Raw genomic sequence first — 5958 nt, forward strand, 5'->3', positions numbered from 1 at the left:
TCTTTCCCAATGTGGGTGCCAAACGTTCCCACACATTGAGGCATGTTTTCATGTGGTCAAGATACTTGTTTATTAGAAGTAGTTGACCTCAGGCTATCACTGTTCTTACTGTATTTATATGAGATGTTTCCTGGGGAGATGTTAGCAGATGTATATTCATCAGAAAGGACATCAATGAAAGACCAACTTAATAAGTCCAAATGCCAACTTGGAAAACCAATATGTTCATTGGGCTACTTACAGAAACATGGAGGACACAAAGGCAACTGCATCACTGGAGACCCTACCTCAGCCTGGGTAATGAACAAAACCTGCATCCTGGAATTCTCTGCAGAGCATGCAAGAATTTTGAAAAGTTGGAGGATTTCCTCTCCCCAACAGGCATCAATGATTATATAACCTTAGGGAGGACAATTATGAATCTTGTCAGTTTCAGAAACTTCCTGAGGCATGTAAGAACTTCCTGAGATTATGTATGCAATGATATATGTATATAACTATATATATAATATATTTGTGTGTATGTATATAATTATGCTCATACAAATAAACACACACAATTTAGAGTAGTTTTCTGATTATACAAAGTACTAAAACATATATGGGAAGCAAAGACACTTATGATTTATATACCAGCATAGACTTCCTATTTATCTTTCAAACTACTCTCTTATTTACAACAAAGGAAAAATTATGCCTCAATCGAACAAGTATTTGTCTTGAAAACTAGAGGGAATGGAGACCCAAATATGTTACTATTTATTGTTTCCCCAGAATACACAAGGTTCCTGTGTTAGAGGAAAGGGAATTTATTACTCACCGTAGAGCAAGCCATACACCATCAGAATATCTGCCAGCTCCCCTTGTCTCTGTGTCTAATGGAGTCCAAGTATTTGCTACCCATGCAGAGGATTTGTATCACAGCTAAGGATCACAGAGCTTGAAAGCTCATCACTGCGTAGCAAATGGAAACCAGGACTAGTCTTTGCCTTGAAATCACCGTCTAACCCTCCAAGGCTGCAAACACAGCTGCAATAAATGTTAGGCAATAAGTATTGGTATTTTTGTACACCTAGAACACCCACCAAAAGTATGATGAGATATTAAGGATTCACAGTCATTTCCTTTTTGAACAGTGACAGTGTGCCCTGAATGTACCAAAAGGTCATTCTCAAAAACAGGATGCATCCAGAGTTGGTGGCACTGTAGAAACAATACTTATGAGATAAAATATTTTATGTTATTAGTATATATATATATATATATATATATATATATATATATATATATATATGGCATAGGAAAACTGATACTATGTAGGAATCCCCTTTCATGTGATAACTTCTTTTCAGGGTACAAAAAATTTATTGTTTGCAAAAATAAGTTACAAAACTCAGTCAAGCAACCCCAACATGAAGAATAAAGGACTCATTCCAGTCAGCTCAAGAAAACAGTAGACTCAAGTAGGGGAGGGGCGGCAACTCACAGGGATGCTGACACACACGGAAGAAGATCATGTGACAGATCGTTCTGTGATGCACTGCTAACAGGTGACAGTTTTGCCTGCAGGGGTGGGGAGAAGAATAATGCCCTACAGACATCTGTGGAAAGGTGTTGGGGCTAAGAGCAGGACAATTGCTGGGCTGCGTTCACAGCTGGCAGGTGTTTAGAAGGTTTCCAGAACTCAGAAGTCTCTCCATGTCTGGGTGGAAAGTTATCTTGCAGAAACTTCCTGTAGCATTGGCATGAGCCTGAAATAGCTTTATGCAGCCTCCCACAAAGAGCTTGCCTGAACACAATGTCTGGCACCTGGGGTAGGTGATAGTGGATCCAGGCAGTGGTGACATGGTCTGTCACCTTCTGGAATTCTTGATAGTTGCATTTGGACCACATGTCAAGCTTACCATCTTCTGTGCAGACGTTGTCATCACACCCCTTCAGTACTGGGCAACTGGTGCACAGCTCTCCACAGTGATGATCACTTCCGACACCTTTCCTAAGGTCCTCAGAGGCTTTGCGGAAGTGTCATTGGGTCTGGAGAAGTGGATGGACTTTTCCAGAAACATCATATCAGTGTGGCTGATCACATCGTTTTTGTATCGAGGCCATAGAGCCAGAGCGGTGGGCTGAGCCTCCAGTCAATGCTTGGCAGACAAGCCCATCTGCTTTGCAGAGCTCTTCCAGGACCATTGATTCAAAAGGCCAGATGCTAGGCCTGCGTGGTACTGCGGTTTCTTGGGCCATTTGTATGTGTGCAGAAGTTGGCTATAAGAGTTTTGTCCTGCACAAGATTTTGGCTCAACAGTCCAGAGTTGTGAAGTGTGTATTCACTGATGGCCTGTCTACTAAGCTGCTAAGATGTTCCAGCTCTTTTAGTTCCTGGTTGATTGAATGAAAGTTGTCCTGGAAGTGCATGATGAAGACTTCCTTCTGGTCCTCCATTGTCTCTCGTGCTCGCCATCCTTCAGGTTGTCTAACACCCGACTCTTATTGGAGCAGAGTGCTTCTATGACACTAATGGCCTGCAAAAAGGCCTTCAGATTCACTCCAATGCTTGGAATAACTACCTTGTGGTTGCAGCCACTCAAGTGATATCTTAGTCACTCTCGAAGGGGCACTTTATTGCGTGCCTTACATTATTCTAAACCATTTGTGCACATTTTATTCAACAACTTATGGTTTCGTGTTATTATTAATATGCTAGAAATGACATTATATAATCGAGGCTCATGACGTAGGAGAAATCAAATCAATTTACTCAGCTAAGAGGTAGGAGACATGGGGCCTATTGGGAGAGATTCCAAGTCTCTGCATATGACTGTGCTCTGCATCATTATGAGCTTGGAAGGGTTTGCAGTGGGCAGAGGGGGGGGCAGATGGGAAGAAAGCACAATGCAGGAGACAGATGGAAAAGGCATTACAAAGAGGAATTGAGAGAACTGGGAACAGGGTGGATTTGAAGAGCTAAAAGAAGTTGGCAGGATTCACTCTGAAGTTTTAAGCTGTGTGAGCAGAGAATGATGACAACGATGACAGACGGAAGAACATTCAGTGAGAGACAGAACACATGCAAGAGAGCAAGTGAGCCACTCAGGGTAGAAGAGGAGGGGTAGGGTGAGCTCAGAATCAGGCATGCCCTACCTGGGCCTCCTCATCCCAGACAGCCAGAGACCACAGGGCCATCCATGGGCACAGATGCGGAGGAGAGAATCAAGTGTTGCAACAGAGGAGAATTGGAAGGAATGAAAAACATAAGGTTTAAATTTCCCCAGTCTTGAGTTTTGAGGGCTTTTTCTTGCAGAAAACCAGTTCAGTTGTGTTTACTGCTGACTGGTGTGAGGGTGGGGTGTGAATTATATTGGCTCACCACTTCCCAGTCAAACTTTATCTTTTGAGCGCAGACACCCACTTTTCTCCCAAGAAAAAGGCAAAACAACTTAAATCACAAAACATCCAAGAAAAATAAGCCTCTATTCTATTAGTTTTCTTGGTCATTAAAAATAAAGGGAACTTAGCATTTTCTTTGTCTTGTTTCTGGTTTGTTTAATGATATGTTTAATGTAATTTTGTACTTAGGTTGTAAAAGGAGCTTGTGACCAATAGTAGCATTTTCGGACTGTTTGGTCACAAAGCCAATTGAGTTCTTCCTTGTAATTTTTTTCTGTCATGAATGTTTGCACAAAACTACTCATAACTAATTCAGATTTACACGAGGAGAGAAGATAGCATTTGATGAACTTGCAAAGCTTCAGTTCAGGCATCGGAAAGCGCTGAGACTAAACATCTGGATTTACAGGCCTTTCACCTCCTCACCTATGCTTATCGACACTCCTGCCTTCTGCTGTCTGATCTGTCTTTGCTTCTTTCACCTGTGATAACTAAGGCTTGTTTGTGTGTGTGTTGTTTTCTTTTACTTCATTAATACTTTGTAGTATTGTAAAGGAATCCCCTGAAAGAGACTGGTGTAAGGTCTTTATGATTATCATACTGATAAATGGTGAATAGCAAATGACTGAGCTGGCATTAAAGTACCAAAAGTCCCAACACATAAGAGGGACAAAAATTGATCATTCTCAGCTTTATTTGAGGAGATTTTAAGTGTCACCTCTGAACTAGCATTATCATTATCACTCAGAAAACTTACTAGAAATGCGGCTTCTTGAGGGTCACTCTAGGCTCACTGTATCAGTAACATCAGGGAAAAGAGGGACTAAGCCCACCAATTCATTTTTTAATAAATCCTATAATATTTACACACTCTGAAATTTGAGAACCATTAGATAACTGAATTTACTAAGCACAGAAGACTAATGAGACAAAGTTAGTATAACTTTGACTCAGTTGGGGATTTCTGGGATTTTCATTAGGAGAATTAGTGTCCTTTCCAGTGGCCTAAGTTGGGTACATGTGGGCAAACTCTTCAACATACTTGGGTCCTATTTTCCTAGTCTGTAAAAGTAGTACCTAAAATTGTGTAATCACCATGGTTTCCTAACAATGCTAGATTTTGTTCCGTCTATTTCTCTTGTGGCTAATAGCATTTATTTATAGGAAGGAAGAAGCTGGAGTGATCATCATGAGGGAATGCTAACATATGTACATGGCTACGAGGCCAACATCTGTGTCCTATTTAGTTGAACGTCAAGCACATTTTGTACCAAAAAAAAATAACAGAACAAAAAATAAATAAATAAATACAAGTCACAGATCTAAAATTAAGGTAAACTTGTGTGTGTGTGCTATGTATTTAAAAGGCCATGTAATGAATATTTTAGACTTAGAGGCCATTAGTCTCTGTCATTATTACTCAAATCTTGCCACTGTAGTATTAAAAACTGCAATAAATAATATGTAAGGCAACTCAGCTAACATTCTTTGTTTCCAAAACCAGATGGGAGATTGGATCCAGTATATAAGCCATAGCTCGTCAATCACCAGTTAATAATATTCCCATTTGTTTTTAAATTAAAACAAGGGACTTAAATATTTTCTGGTTGATTACTTACTCATTTATCAAATATTTAGTAGCTAATATTCTAACAGCCCATTAACTGATTGCAATCTTCAAAGTTCCTATCACTTCCTTGTGTTAATCTATAAACAACCAAACAAAACACAACCTTGGTCAGGTCCATTACCATGCATGGGTTTCCTCCTTAATGTCCAGAGGAAGACAGTGTTGTACTTTTACCGGTATACTTTTAATAGTTTAGGTTAGAGATTCCTATTGTCCCAGCGCATACCAAAGAAGAAAACGTTGTCTCCAAATGTATTGCTAATATAGCAATCATTGTAACTGTACAATAAACACTTCTTCCATATATCCTTGTCTAAAGGCTATCTCTTTAAAGTAAGGGTATAGAAAAATGAAACCATTCAGTTAGTTCTATAAAACAACTGTGAGCATTGGTACTAAAACATACGCAAAGCTTTCTCCCCATCAGTGAACAGCAGCTCTGTGTCCCCTAATTTGATTTTGTTCTGTGCTTTCTACTTAGAGATGATTTTGTACCCCACAAAGTCAAGGCTCAGCCTCCAATACTTCCCCACTAGTTCATAACGCAGTCACAAGCATGGGCCTCTACTTCTTGACTAAACACCAAAGTTCCTGGCCACCTGCTTAGGTATAATAAGTTTACTGGAGTGATTCACAGAAATCAGGAAACAACTTATCTTCCACTGTAATGGATGTCTCAAAGGGCACAGGCAAGTAGAAGAGACGCACATGACAAGGGATGTGGAAAGGGATGCAAAGCTTCCATGTTTCTCCTGAAGTACCACATTCCAGAAACCCCATCCTCCCTAATCCACTCCCTTTTGATTTCTTTTCATTAAAATTCAAAGTCTTTAGGCATGGTTTATTTGTTCACAGTCAGTTGGCAATCAGTTCAGTCTTAAGCAGGGCTCCCCTCCCCAGAGACTGATGGGTTTGGCAGAACATTGCAACCCTCTACTCAT

General features: G+C 40.1%; 1 pseudogene; it reads right to left on the reverse strand.

The window, feature by feature from the left end:
- Positions 1-1620: 1620 nt before the first annotated feature.
- LOC121444547 lies at positions 1621-3183 on the reverse strand (annotated as a pseudogene).
- Positions 3184-5958: the final 2775 nt, after the last annotated feature.

Source organism: Microtus oregoni, unplaced genomic scaffold, assembly GCF_018167655.1.
Source record: "Microtus oregoni isolate MIOR12 unplaced genomic scaffold, Mior012 000132F_ref0000261, whole genome shotgun sequence".
Classification (NCBI taxonomy): domain Eukaryota; kingdom Metazoa; phylum Chordata; class Mammalia; order Rodentia; family Cricetidae; genus Microtus; species Microtus oregoni.